The 15823-nt window shown below is 41.9% G+C and overlaps 1 long non-coding RNA gene across 2 annotated transcripts in view; it reads left to right on the top strand.

The window, feature by feature from the left end:
- The window catches only part of LOC144022852 (uncharacterized), a 183496-nt gene extending 182402 nt beyond the window's left edge, over positions 1-1094 (top strand). Inside the window, exons 4-5 of one of the 2 annotated variants that reach the window (XR_013284419.1) lie at positions 697-809; positions 931-1094. This is a non-coding gene — a long non-coding RNA (uncharacterized LOC144022852). Of the gene's footprint in view, positions 1-696 lie in introns of both variants that reach the window. The other variant, XR_013284418.1, reaches the window with a different exon arrangement.
- The last annotated feature ends 14729 nt before the right edge of the window (positions 1095-15823 follow it).

Below are 15823 nucleotides of genomic sequence, written 5' to 3'. Positions count from 1 at the left end.
GATGAATGGCTGAATCCGAAGCTTAGCGGCTACATGCTACAAACACTCGATGTGCGCATGCGCAGTTAGGGACGAGCACGTACAACGTTGTTACGGCAAATTGATTGACGGGATCGAGAACCAATCGTTAAGATGATCCACCCGGAAGACGCAGCGACTAAAGATCCTTGAATACACCTTTAAAAACTCCAAACATTAAAACTAAGCTGCATGTGTGCAGTTTAGAGTAGACATTATCTGGCTCGTTAATGTGATTTGAAACACGTAATTCGACATCTCTGTGACAATCTTTGTCAGAGTGTATGTTTGCTAGTAAAATATATCAACATTGATCTACTAATCTCAAAAATTTTATGGCTGGAAAGCCGCGAATACTTTGAGGGTTGCCAGTCCTTTTGGTTGATTGCTGCTGCCCATCGACATCTTATCTTCATCAGTAGGTATAAAAAACTACGTTTGGTTTACACCTTTGTCTATTTGTACAGCTGACCGCACAGCAAGATATGACCATTTTAGAACATAATTGATGAGATACAGGACTATGTACTGTATGAGTTTCAACGGTTTCAATAGATGCAAGTGGTTCTTTTGCCATCCAGCGTCCTGAAGGCTGGACGTCACATGCAAAATGTCCATAAGTGTTTAAATATGACTGACGACGTATATTCATCTTCTCATCTCATGTTCTTTTCACAGCCCTTGTTGACACTGCTGTTTCTGTTGGGTTGGAAAAAGCCATGTAAAGTCAAAGAAAAAGAAAACCACTGCTATCTGACTGGATTGTTCAATCTCCAAGTCCTTTTGTGTGTGTAGGTGTATATGTATTGTATGTACAGTATGTATAGTGGCCATCTGGAGAAACCTTCACCAGCCGCCATTGCTAATAATGTATCTTCGGCCTCTTCTCACATTTTTCTTCTCTTGTTGAAGCTGCTCCCTTTTTGGACCTAAGTGATAAATAATTCTTATCACTTCTGCAAGGCGGCACCCAGGAACAGCCCTCCAGTCCAAAGCCTTTGGATGTAACCCTAATTATGGTATGTCCAATCTTTTTCTCCTCTCTTCCTGTTGAGGTTGCCCTATCTTTTTGGGACCAGCGGTGACATTTCAAATTCATAATGGTCACGGGAGATGGCGTTCCGTTCGGCCAGCAGTTTCACTCTCCAACACTTAACAGACGATGTACTGTATATTCATATCATGTTCGTTTTGATCACATTGTGGATTGTATGACCTTAGGGGGACTGAACTTCCTCTGTTCCTTTGTATTTTTTTTTTTTTTTGTGTGCGTAATTTTGCTAATAAACAAACTGTGCTGAAAATGCCTTGGTGGTTTGCACCTGACATATGATGGCCACAGTCAGGACATGGATAGTCAACACAGACACTTAACACTATGAAAATGTGGGAAATAAGAGTGTAACTCCTTGCATGCACACTTGGCAAATCCGTCTGCTTGATTTGGAATTGTTTCTTGTGTCTGTCTGGGAAAATGGCATGAGAAGAAAGAGGTGATTCACAGAGGAAGGCTTTGGAAAATTAGGAATAAGCCACCGCCATATATGCTCGGGTTCTGCCTAGATGACACATTTACCTGCCAGGAAAATCCACCAAACACAAGTTAAGGGTGTGAGTGTGTATATAATGTTTCAATTTCAGTCATTGCTTGCTAAGATCTGTTGCCAATATTGTGGCACATTGTTAGTGCCAACATATATAGAGATTTAACATCAAACGCTAAACCAAGTCTTGTGTTTTTCATGCTATGTGCACTTGTCCACACAATGTTGTTGTGGAATTTTGTTTTTGGGTTTTCCAGAGGGAAACTTGCATCTGCACTGTCCCCTTTTGCTCTCCATGAAGGGACATAGCGTTTCTCCACTTCCATGTGACCTCATCTGTGTTTGATTTTTGCCTACTTGGGGTTAACATTCGCGTGCTTTGATCAGGCCTGCCAGGAATTGGCCTTGTTTATCTTGTTTATCTGATGAGAGCCCCTTAATGGGGAGGGGGCACACATTTGGCATGCCTTGATGTGGGCCTTGATAGCTGCAGGACACTGCGAAGACGCCGTAATAGTCAGAGGTGAAGGAAAGACGATTGCAGATGTGGCTCCAGATCTTTCTCAGCCTCTTTAAGCGGGACAAGGAACTGAGCCCCTTCAAGCCTGATTATAACTGAAGAATCAATGGCCAATTTGCAGTCTAGTCGGGTTTTGTATGTAAGGGATCGAAGGAGCAGAGTTACTCTGTGTATTAAAGTGCACATTACTTTACTGCTTCTTGCCTTGTTTTTTAGCTTTAAGATGACGGAATCATAACCTGGCAATGGATAAGTAATATCCATCTGGTACCTCTCCACAGTAATTTCATCGGGAAAAGGCGGGACTTTCTGTACAATAATTCGAGCTGATTGGACGATGTGACATTTTACACGTTTGTTTTAATCAATTACAGCCACGGGTGAAAATTTCGTGTTCGTTCTTGGCGAAGGGGGGGAAAACACAAACATCTTACCAGCTCGAAATGCACGAAGCGCCTCTCGCTGTTCAACATTCAATAAGGAAATGGTGAGTAATTCTGAGATAACAGAATTAATTGTAGCGTCCATTCGTCCATGTTGGGTTTGTTTGTTAGCCCCTGCGTCGGTGCTGGCTTCCTGGTTTCGTCACAGTTGCATATCCCGCCCCCAAAAACTATGTCGCTCTGTGATTGGTCCGAACCAACCAGTGGTTCGGAATGGCGGTTATCTGTGGGAGCAGTACAAGATGTATTCTCCGGAGTTTGTGAACTCACATGTACCTTGTGAATTCATCTTGCGAGAGCAAGGTTAACGGAATCACCTTCTTCCTGACAACCACATGACTTAAGTGGAACGCCATTGTCGCGAACGCAGCATTGACAGTCAAGTCGTTCCTAGACGTCAGTTTGCAGACAATTTAAGACTTATTTTCCCAAAGGTTTTCGCCAAATTCACGTGTTGTAAGAATTGTGGTTCCACAGCATGTCACTGTCATTAACATTAGTTAAGCCTGGTACACACATAAGGATTTTTAAAATCTTAAAAGATTTTTTGTCTTTGTCAGACCCCACACATAAAGATAAAAAATCGGGCATTGACCAGTTTTGGTCGTATTGTGTGTGGGGTGCTCAAATAATCTCATCACAGCTCTGCACACACATGAAGATTGTCGTTCACTGGTCCAGAATCCAATCCTTCGCGGGAAAGCTCTCGCGTTTTCACACGTGACTTCACACTTTTTTTCATATAACTTTATTGAACAATTCTAAACAGAATACACAAACAAATTGGGAACACTCCACAGACATATTATTAATAATAAAAAAAAACAACAGGCAAACAAACAAACAAAGAAGCCACCGGAGATATTAAATAAAAACATAAAAAAAAAAAAAAAAAGAAAAGAAAGAGAGCATAAAGCTACAGTTCTCTTCACTTTCGTGTTGATAGTGACTTCACAAACAGGAAGACCAAATATTTGTCAAATGTTTCCGAAGGTGGCAGGTGACGGAAGCAGTACTGCATAAAGTGTTGATGTTTGCAAGGAAAGAATTGCTTTGGAAATGATTTCTGTCCCCTGGGTAACCCACATTTATACAAAAATGACATCTGGCTATATGCCTTTATAGGCTGTTGTTTAAAAAAAACAAAACAAAAACAAAAAAACGGAGAAAGCGGAGCTTAAACCCGTGACCACGCCTTTGCCGGGTAAAAACACTAACCCCCAGCCTAAATGGGAAAATACATTTTACTAAGCAAAACTGCAACTGGTCGTCATCGTGCAATTCACGGCACCAGTGCCTGGTCCTTGATGTAACCACTTGGTATTCATAAAATGGATGAATGAACATCAGGTAGGTGATATTAATGTGTTTAATGTACGGGTGCTTGTTTGTCATGTCAGAGAGCTTCTTTGTTTGGGTACATTCCGTTCATGTCACAGTTTACGGAGTCAGCTGGCTCCAGAGAACCTCCGATTTTCGTCGTAAATATTGAACATGTTCATTATTTAAGATTGTCGGCCCCGACTGTTTTTGGACCCAATTATCGGCACAAATCCACTCTTAACACAGCTCAATCATAAACATTGTATAACACAATCTTATAAGACATAAGATTATTGGGCGTTTGATGTCCTTGGTCGGGAAGGGGCAAAATTGTCTTTATGTGTGTACCAGGCTTTAGATTTAAGATTTAAGCATTCCAAGTCTACAAAAGGTGGAAATGACAGTCCACAACAATTTGAAACGTGTTAGGCCTGAAGTGGAATAGCAATATTTCACTGAAAATGTTTGGACTTTTGAGTTTCCACATGATCTCGCTTTGTTGCTAGCATGTTTTTTGTATTAATGTTTCTAGTCGACTACAAAGCGCTTGATTTGTTTTGACAGTCGACAACAGTTTAAAACATGCCTTTCTGACATCTACGTGATTAAAGTGGAGGGATTAAAATTGTAGCGTGTAATCCCATTTTAACCTGAGCCCTCATCACCATTCAACAAGTACACACTGAAGCCTTGAAGTCTCGGGATTGACAGTTATTAATTGACACGCTTTTCCGCGTTACTGTTCAGTGCAGGAAATGGCACATAATCATGGATCTCCTCTAACGAGGCACTGCCGTGGCACTCCCCCACCTCCCACTCGTTCATACACTGACACGATGATGGGGCGGTGAGGAAACGCAGCGTCCCGGCACTCGCCCGGCCGGCTCTGACCTCGGCCCCTCCGAAATGGAAAGCTTCCTCTCCTGCAACACAGCTGGAATCCAGGAGGACCTGATGTTTGGTTGTGTAGTAACTCAATTAAGAGATAATAAGATCTCTCACACACACAATATTGTCGCATCAGATGTAATGCTAGATTTATCCACCTTTGCTTTGTCTCATCATCCCAATCCAAATCCATTTGTTTGATGTGATCCTGGCTAGGAGTGAAAATGGAGTCAAGTTTATTACTTAAAGGGGAGATTTTTAGGAAATAGACTTCCCATGCTTTTCACCTAAGAGGCTATACAGTTAGTGTTTGTTTATGTAGTAAACAGCTGGAGATGCATGTGGAGGCCCCCCGTGTGAGTGCACACGTTCTCTATATTGAGAGCATTTAGTCTGTTATGTTGTGGTCTCGGTCATGAGATGCCTGCACTTAAAAGCCTGGCGTGTAAGTAAACAAGCTCGCACATGTGGCTGCAATATTGCTTTGTCCAGGGATGTTTTGGGCGATGAATTCTTCACTACAAAGGAACTAGAAAATGCAATTTCTGTAGAAATTGAATGTCAATGCTGAAGAATTAAAAATGGCAGTTGGGAAACTGACCCCATTCATTGAGCAATTTTCTCATGGAGTCTATAGAACTTTGTGAATGGTGACATCACAAATAGATGAATGAAATTACGTTTTTAGGGTTGGAATTTTTTTTTCTTTTTTTCTTTTTTCTTTTTCTTTTAAGAAATTTGGACAGATGGTAAAATCACAACAAACGCCAATGATGGCTTTGATGTGAGCATTCAATGTAAACGTTCTAGTTAAGGAAGGCAACATTAGTTTGACGTGAGTTCCAATGCTAGCCTCCAAGGTTATTATAGGTAACAAAAACTAATTAAAAAAATAAAACTAAAATTCAAAAAACAATTTTGTTAACGAAATAAAACAAAAATGAAAATTCTGAAACTGAAACTCAATTTAATGCATAAGCCTTTGGTGTTGAATGTTGATTTTAAGTATATTTATTTAAACAGAATAAGGACGTTTGAAAGTGTGTCGCTGAAGTGACGTAATCTTGCAGCAGCCAATAGAAAAGCACCTTCAGATGCTCCTAGGCGACAATTTTTCGTGCTTGACTTTTGGCTCCAATGGCTCGGGTCGGCTGCTTTTTCTCAGCCGAAATGCAGCGGTAAGAAATTAGTTACTCTTTTCATTTTACCGTGGTGTTATTAAATATTGTGCACAATACAAAAAGGAGGACATATTTAAAAAAAAAAAAAAGAAAAAAGAAAAAAAGTCTTCCCTCGCTATAAACGCGATTCATGTTTCTCGGCCTCACTGTTTTGTGGATTTTTTTTTGTGTGTGCAATTTTGTATGCATTTTTTTCTACAGTAATGTACCTATTTTATAAAATTTATGGAAGTTTGAACATTGAGAATGTTTAAACAAGAGAGAAATGTGAGAAAATGTAAATACCTCGATGATAAAAGTGTATAAGCTCTGGTGAGGGGTTTTAGAGCCTTTAAAACATTTCTAACAAATGTAAAACATAAAGCTAGCTACTTCGCAGATTTCATTTATTGCAGGTATTTTTTGGAACCTAACCCCAGTGGAAAACACTGTACATCAGACTTGCGGTGTATTTTCATCAAGAATAGATTTTTGCATGGTTTAGGCTATAGACCATGCTTATGTAACTACCGGTAAATGGTAAAAAATATCAATAAAAATTCAAACTTCTTTTTGACAATTGATTTAGTTTACAGTACCATGTTTTTAAACCGCTAAGCAGTGGCATGCTTGTGTAAAAGTGCAGCGTGCCACAAAACCTATTTTGAAAAGCAAATAAGGTAAAAATGTCTGCAATGATAACGCCCCTGCTGCTCGCCTCTTATTTTATGCTTCTCCGTCCCTACGTGACGTTCTATGACTGCTTTGCCCTGACTGCTCACGTCCACATCACACCGGCAAATCGTGCAGAAACCGGGAAACGAATCTTGACTGCTTGTGGCCAGGAAATTGTGCTCTTTCGTCCATTCAATATTAAAAGATGTCCGGTGTTTTGGCATTTTTGCTAACGCTGCCTTTTTGCTGCCTTTTCGCCTCTGTCAAAGATGACGGCGAGGATATGACAGTCAGACAACCACACGTGGAGCTTTGTTTATATTTATTAAACCAATGATATACGAGATGTTTAACTGAAGCTACTCTTAGCCAATAAAAGACCAGTTGTGGCAAACGTGGGGTGGGACTGGTTTTGGGTCACATAAATTCAACTGCGGCTCATTTTCTTTAAAAAGGAAGACAAACCAGCATCCTGCTTAGGGTTGCGCAGGATGCAGGACATCACTGAAAATTAGGACTCTCCTGCCTAAAGCAGGACAACTGGCCACCCTATTGACAGTTCAACAGTGCTAAACAAGCAAGTCCATGCACTCACCAATATCCAATTGACAATTCTGAACATCCGAACATTTCTGATACTTCCGCAATGCAAATGCTTCCTTTACACTGTGTACACAAACGGCAAGGTGACTGCCATTTTGTCTTGTGACAATTCCGAACTTACGTCATCTCGTTAAAAATAGGAAATCTGAACGTACAATATTGTTTTTGAGTGAAGCTTTTCATGTGAGCCCAGATAGACTTGAAAGTTTGTTTGAATGTTGAGTTGATCGTATGATTTTGTTTGTTTGTTTGTTATTGATTGTTGTTCATTATTGTTGTTGACATTGTGATTTTGCGATTTGAAGTTTTGTTTTAAATTGTGTCAATTTAAAAAAAAAAAAAAAAAAAAAAAAAAAAAACATACGTCAAACTGGTGAAAGGAAACACTCCGCTCAAATGCATTAACCTCGCTCACCGGTCACGCATTTTAACACTGGAAACTCACCACTTGAAAGCTCAGCTTGCGTTGTCTGACCGGTGAGTGGCAACAGTAGATAGTAGGGCTGTTTTTCCTTTGATTCTTAGATGCTAAAGCAGGAAGTACTTCTCGTTCCGATGTCAGTACCTGTGATCGGGCTGCCAGGTCGTATCGGGGTGGCCTAACGGACACGTTACGCTACAGGATTGGCTAGTTGTCAACCATTGGAAAGAAAATATTAAAGACGTAATTTAAATAACAAAATGTGTGGACTAAAACTGTAAAAACAGAATTAAACCCAATAATATAAAAATAAGCGATATTGAATAAATAATAAGAGATTGAATAAATGATAAATACACAAATTAATTGCCTGAGATGTGACAAATATTGTCAGTTTAGATTGCTAATGTGTTTCTATTATCATTAAGACTGTTTTTGTATATTGTCATTTGTGAACATCTAAAAAAGAAACCAAACCCACGTGAACACATCTGACTCGCTCATTTTGTTAGTGCAGATCATTTCCAGCCAATCCTGTAGCGTGACGTCATCGGTAGGCGACCGCAATACAATCTGGCAGCCCGATCACATCTGGTACTGACACCGGTCAATATCAATTGCCTGCTGTCGATGAGATGCGCATGCGAATGACAACGCAAACGTGAATTTGGAAGTAAATAAGAATGAATTTAACAGTTAAATTTCATTTTAATGGTGTGATTGACATACACAACATGGCAAAAAAAAAAATGAGATGCTGGGACGGGACCTGCGTAATAGTGGGACAAAACAATGAGATTGGCAAAAGCCGCTGGGACGCGCCACCCACGGCTCAAAAACAGGAATGTCACGGCTAAAATGCGGTGTCTGGTCACCCTCTCCTATGTTAACTGTAAAATTAGACCTACGAGAGACCAACCTAAGCTTCTGAGGGTAGCTTCAACTTTCCAACAATAGTTTACCACTCGGCTTTGTCTGCTGTCAACCCTGCAAGAAGGCCGGATTCTCTTTTCTGCCATTGACTGTATTATGTTGTTTGCTGTGAAATGGGCCGAATGTGAGCAAGCTCTATTCCTGAATCGTTGTCGCCTCTGACGTCTCTTTCAAGCAAAGCGATGACATAACAGGGAGTATTACATGTCCTCGCACGGCTAACCTAACCATTATGATGGAGATGCCATACACTTTTTTTGTGACTTTTTAATTACAAGCGCCGCTGCGCTTCCTCCAAGACGGCCGGTGCCAGAGAGCTGGTACTTTGCGGTGGCGAGGCCAGACTCTCGACGAGGGCTCGGAAGGGAGTGGGGTTGGGGTTGGGGGTGGGGGGGTGTCGAGATGAAAGACTCCGGTAGGTGGAGGATGGATCTCGCTTGTTAACATATCGGAGCTTCAAGGGCGTCCAGTGAGATCAAAGCGTCCAAAAAAGCATGACCGCAATCCATCAAGCTCCCCGATGAGGAAGTGAGAGAGGCTTTCACTGTCCCCCTAATGGGCTTTGATGATGAGCCACAAAGAGAGCATCATAATGGGCCTCATACAAAGTCTAATGTGGCTTTATTGTTTGTCATTAAACACCCCCTCTCCCGTCGCTATCTTTTGTGTATTCACTAAATCAGAGGTTCTCAGGGACCCTTGCAGGGGAGACCCTCATAATACTGACACCAATTACACATAACTACCATGTGCTTAAATGCCAACGCAAATTTATTTTGTAACCGTTTCAACCTAAGTACAGGGTGTCTCCATAAAAACAAGATAACATGAACACGTTTTTACATGCCAAGACAGCATGCGCACACAGGGAGCATCAAACGTTCCCATTCATCGTCCACATGACAATTTATTCTGATCGGTTTGGCACAAGGAATTATTCCACCCCAGTCACACCAAAAGAGATTCCTTTCAGTTTCAGCCTGTTTATTCCGGTGGACATGTTTATATCAAGCATTTTCATTTGGTTTGAGTTTCTAACCAGACGAATCAGATTGCAAATGTTCACGCTCCATTTAAAACAAGCTAAAATGTCATGAAAGATGATCACATTCACCTATACTCAGGTATGTACGGATGCACTGGCAACTAGCCATACACGAGTATGTTTCTGTACGTCAATCAATGTGCAGATACTTGTGTCACCTCTGATTAAATGATGATGAATGCCCGACTAGTTTCTCCTGTACACAGCAGCAGCAGCAGGGTTGCCATTGTGAGCGTCTCGTCCTCTTCTCTCGTCTTTATTTTGCTGTTTTTTTTTTTTCTCTCTGTTTTTCTCTTTGATGTGGTTGCCTGGGTGCCGCCGTACAAAAGAGCTTCCATCAGCTGGATGTAAGGGATTGTGGTGGCAGGGGGTTAAGGCAAGGTGGGGGTGAATAAAGAATCAAAGTGCGACGGGCTTTGGAGGTGGAGGAGTCCGTGTGAAGCATCAAGCCCACTCGGAGGCTCGCTGTTGTCGTAACTTGTTTTTCTTCTTTGTAACTGCGCGTCACTGTGCCGCTGATGTCTATTTGTGGTCACTCCCTGTTGTCATTATTGTGGGGAGGCCACCAAAAAACAAAAAAACAAAAAACGCTGCTATGATTTGGAGTTCAAACAAAAATTTCCAGGAAAACATCCCGTGAGTTCAATCCATTGTGTGTGATGTCAGCATTTTTTTGTAGGACTTAAAAGCTCGGTAAGCATCTCAAGCAGAGGTGAGAAAATCTATAGCATATTTACCGCCCATCCCATTCATTATTTCCACATTGTCTCATGTTACCGTAATCTCTGACGTAGTTGGCACAGAAAGCCTACTGGAAAACCTGACCGTTGAGATTGAATACGTTTGATTAATTCCAAACACAGCAACATCCCCAAGTATGTATGGGTGTTCTTGGGAGTTAAATCAGCTGGCCCTACTTGTATTACAAGGATTCACTTTATGTCTTTCATTTGAGTAGTACTTGACATTTACCATTATTACCATTTGTAATTAAAACATCACGCGTACGCTTCATAAAGGTTTTACGATCATGACAGTTTGACGCTGGAACGGATTCATTGACTGCAGTCACTGCTCGTTATTTCTATTGGGAAAAAGAGAATGCCGGCGGCGAGGCCTCCTGAGCCTTTTGGTGGTGCCGACCCAGCAGCCCTCTTTTCAGACGGGGCCTCATTAAAGCTGACAACATCCCCTCAGCCCGGCCGCCATTGTCGAGCCAGCTTAATGCTAAATGGCAATTCAAGGCGTTGTCAAGGTGCAGGTAATAATGACACGGGATTTTTATGGGACATCATTTCTTTGGTGTACGAGGGGAAAAAGGGTTGTGTACACTGGGGGTGGCGACTTTGTCTTCTAAGGGCCGCTTAAAAAAAAATGGAAGGTTGCGAGGTCCATGCTGACATTTTTCACTTTTATTCTTCAAAAAAATTGCCTTCAAGCTGTTTATTGACACTCCCAGTTGTTGTTGTGTATTTAACCAAACCGCATAACATTGCCTTCTGATTGTCCTCTAGCTTAATGCTAACACAAAATGGGAAACCCCATCGACAGGCCAACAAAACTAGCTTTGATGTAGCTGTTATAGCCCTTTAACAGATATATGGCCAGAAACGGTGTAGCAACACATGTAGACTGACTACAGCAATACTGACAGGCATGTATTCTTTATCCTCTGTGGTAAAACGGCTAAGATTAGCAGCTTAGAGGTGACTGTCTTTCTGTTTTTCATCACCACGTGTTTCATCATAAATTCAGGACCACTATACTATATACTTGACTTGCAAGTGTAATTCATTCTGTGACTCTATGGAAATACTGTTTTTAATAAAAAAAAAAAAAAAATTTAAAATAGCATTTTAGCATTACGCTGGATAAAAACCTACAGTAATGAAGAATTAACCAGTGTCTTTTTTTAAAACATATTTTTGGCTAATTTCGTTAGCATGACTATGCTATGTCACATTAAGTTAGTGGACTCTTGTCACAAAAAAATAGTACCGTATTTTCCGCACTATAAGGCACACCTAAAAGCCTTCAATTTTTTGAAAAGCTGACCATGCGCCTTATAATGCCTTATATATGGATCAATATTGAGCCGCAACAGGTCTCGCTGTCAAGACACTATCGGTGACCCTGCACGATCGGTGACGCGCATGCGCAGAAGATCCCGCCATCTTGGATCGCTAGCTAATACTAACACTTTACCTCAGAGAAAATAATAAAACAGCTGTTTATTCATTTTGGGAGTGAATGGAGTTGTCAGAAAGCTGGTTTGTAATCTATTAATAAAGTTTGACTGACCTATCTGACTGTTTTGTTGACATTCCCTTTAGCGCAGCACCATCTAATGGATGCATAACATAACCCCAGCCTCTACTTTAGTGCCTTATATATGAAAAAAAAGTTTAAAAAAGACTTTATATGGAAAAAGTTTTAAAATATGTCATTCATTGAAGGTGCGCCTTATAATGAGGTGCGCCTTATAGTGCGGAAAACGTGGTAATTAATAATTAGGGTACTGTAATCCCCTCGCATGTGGGCAATGAGAGCCACAGTTGCCGATGCACATTCAGCAATTGATTGAACGGAACAAACCATCAAACATGCAAATACAAAATGAGGAAACTCACAAGGAGCTGCTGTAGGCCACAACTCACTCACAGCCGCTCACATGCAGACTAACATCTTCTTTTCTCATGTTTCTGATCCTGTTTTGGAGTAGAGCATCCGTTCTTGAGCTCCATGCCATGTGTTTATATTGTGTATACGTTAATCACGAGCATGTACACGTATTTATTTGCTCGTGTGCAGTCACGACTGGAAGCAGCACGCTCTACACATGCCGGAGGGGCTCGGGCTGTGTAAGCAAGAAAACACGTTGGATTGTGAGCGCTCATTGCACACATGGATGAAAAGTGGCGTAAACAGTGTGCAAACGGGGATGCCATGTGGAGGGATGCGACGGAACGCTGATTGGAAGATGTGTTTACGCAGACACAGCTCGTCTTAACACAGCTGCTTTGTGGGGACACCCGAGGGATTTCAAAGGGCCATGCAGAACCATGTTGGCTGCTGTAGTTGCATTAGTTCAACACAATTATATTATATTATACATAAAGAAATATATACATTGTACGTATTAGTTTACCCTGAAATTTAGTTGCAAAATAAATAAAGTTATGCATGGGAAAACTCATCAAAACATAAAATTGGGGGAAAAAAAATAGGTTAGTTAAACTTATTTTGGTTCTGCTCACCTGGTAATAGCCAGACTGATATTGTGATTCACTCAAGGGAGTTCTCCACAATATGAATCTGGGACTGCTCCACGGTAATTTGCTCGAGAAAGGTGGGACATTCTGTACAATACTTCGAGCTGGTTGGAGTGGGAAGCATGAGCATCTTACCAGCTGGAAATGCATGAAGCACCTCTCGCTGTTCAACATTCAACAAGGAAACGGTGAGTTAGGGGCTCGACACACGGGAGGCGACAAGCGATACTGAATAAGCGAAGTGCGCATCTCGAATTCAAGGTGCATTCTGGGTCGCGGAGTGGTGCATTGTGGGTAGGCGAAACTACCCAACGGTCATTGAAAATGTATTGGATCCAATGGAATCGGCTCTGATAGAAACGTTTCAACCACTGGAAAGTTGCTGTTTTTTATGAACATGCATAGCATGTGGTTTACTGACATCGGGGAAGTTGACTTGCAAGCTTTAAAGTGTACAGTTAGGCAAAGATTGTCACCACTCTAATCTCCGCCATTCAAATTGATAGGGTAGTTGGTAGCCTCGTTTTTTTCCCTCGCGCATGCGCAAACTTAATGCGCACTTCGCTTATTATGTAATAAGCGTCACTTCCCATGTCCCTGAAGCGACAAGCAGTTGCGACGGCGGCAGCGATTGACGTCACCCTCTAGCGCAGCTTGTTGACAACAGATTTGATTGGCTATTAAATTGGAGGGAATCATTTGTTGCGTGAAGTGTCATATAAAACTGGATAGTTGGACACTGCTAAAATTAGATCCTTCATTTTGCAGTGTATCGCACTGTTTAGCATGCCTTGCGTTCATTGTCTCGTCAATGAAACCTTCGCTGATTGGTTGAAGCCTCGGCGACAGCTGCAGCAACACAACAAAAGTTGAACATCTTTCAACATTCTAGTATCGCGTCGCGGACCTACGTGTATGCAAGAACAGAATTAATTTCAGCGTCCATTCATCCATGTTAGGTTTGCTTGTTTGCCCGGCATCGACACTGGCCTCCTGGTTTCGTCACAGCTGCATGTCCCGCCCCAAACACATTGTTGCGCTGTGATAGTCCGAACCACCAGTGCTTAGGATCGGTGGAACTCAACGGGCTTGGTACAAGATGTATTCTTGGGAGTTCGTGAGCTCACAAATTCCGTGAGAATTTATCTTGCAGAGCAAGGTTAAGGTTCTGCATGGACCTTTGAAATCCCTCGGGTATCATGTTTCGGTTCTGTGGGGGTTGGTTTTTGTTATGTTATGGGTGTTCTTGTTTTTGTCATGTGTTCTTGGTTTCTTCCCTTGTCTCGTTATGTCTAACTCCGTCCACCTGTGTGTCTTCCCTTCTCAGTGTGTGTGACCAATCAGTGGCCTCAGCCACTTGTATTTCCCCCAAGTGTATCTCATTCGGTCATTAGTGTTGGTGTATTTAGTCTGTTGTGTTTGTCGAGTCAGTGTGGGGTCCATTGTTGGTGGTATGTGGGTCATGGTCTTTGAAACCTCAGCCAAACCTCAGCCAAACCTCAGCCAAACCTCAGCCAAACCTCAGCCAAACCTCAGCCAAGCCTCAGCCAAGCCAAGTCATTCCCCTTTAAGGCACCTTCTGTCCTGTCATGTCATGCACGCTCTGTTTCGTCCAGTCACATCCAGTCACTTGAAGTCTAGGTTGTCCTGCTCACTTGTCAATAAATCACCCCACATTTACTCATTTACCTCTGTCTGATTGCTGGGTCTCTTCGCATTTGGGTTCACATCGCTTACTCCACCTCAAAATCGTAATAGAATGTACCCACCAAGGAGGGACCCAAAGGGGGCTCTGGGAAGGCTTTTGCACGAAACAAAAGACTTGCGAGCATGTGACCTTATGACTGATGCTTCGGTGGATCTTACAAAATAATGAATAATTAATAAATGAAGTAAATTTAATTTAAAAAATATTATACACTTTGAATATACAAATAAATACAAAAGCAATATATGATGTTACAATGACTGTCACTAGATAAATGTACCTGTTATCTTCTTGCATACAACTTTAGCCTACAGCTTTTCAAGAACCCTGGAGGGATTTCAAAGAATGACAAGGCTGCGGTTGCCCTATACGCCGCGACATGGTGTCAACGATTGGCCGCTTGGCCGAAGTCTCCATCCCTTTCCCAAGACTTCAAACGCGGTGGAATAACAAAAGGAAGTCTGACAGTCAAACGGGGCTGTTTTGTCTCTTTCAATCACCGCCGCAGTGGTACAGATCGCTCCAAAATCCCGACGGCGGCGATATAAGATACTCCAGCGGTTTGTTCAGCTGGAGATGAGCAAGCAGAAGAACGCGAAGGCTACTGATGGTTTTGTTTTGACATGGGTGTGGATCATCTGATCTTCCTTTTCATATTGTGGCTGCATTTGTTCAAGCGAGGAAGCTGGCGGAAGAGGTGGCTGCTGTCAGCAAATGTGAGCTTTCATAACCTTTACAAGCAAAGTGCAGCGTCCGTTCAAAAAGAGGCCCGTGTGTTTGACATAACTTCTCTGGTGGCTGCAATTGTGCCACTGGGAACCAAAGTGGACTAACTCCATTTTTGTCAATTTGCAGAAGTGTTTTGATGTTTGAATCGCCGGATGGTCTTGGTCACTGGGCTGCTGCTCAGTTGGCGATATTCTTATACTTGCAGCCTCGGCCATCTCCATAAAGAGCAACGGTTCTTTTTTTGTCTTCTTCTTCAGATTTCTTTCAGAGTTCATTGCCATGAGGTGCTATGTTGAACTTTGACCGGAATGAGAGCTTGTGAGAGCTGTAATACGAAATTTAACACATCTGCTCCCTGTTCACACCTGAGAAATTGTAAGACTTACGAGTCACAAGACACTGTGGAGTCAGCGACTAACTGCTCAATTTGGACATTTTCATTAGGGGTGTTCTCACTTTTGTTGCTAGGGTTTAGCTATTAATGGCTGTATTTTGAGGAACTTATATAAGCTGTACGCTACTTACTTTTCATTGTGTCAAA

The sequence above is a fragment of the Festucalex cinctus genome, chromosome 1, assembly GCF_051991245.1.
Source record: "Festucalex cinctus isolate MCC-2025b chromosome 1, RoL_Fcin_1.0, whole genome shotgun sequence".
Classification (NCBI taxonomy): Eukaryota; Metazoa; Chordata; class Actinopteri; order Syngnathiformes; family Syngnathidae; genus Festucalex; species Festucalex cinctus.
Note: the sequence above shows the minus strand (reverse complement) of the source record. Positions and strands in the feature narration are given on the sequence as shown.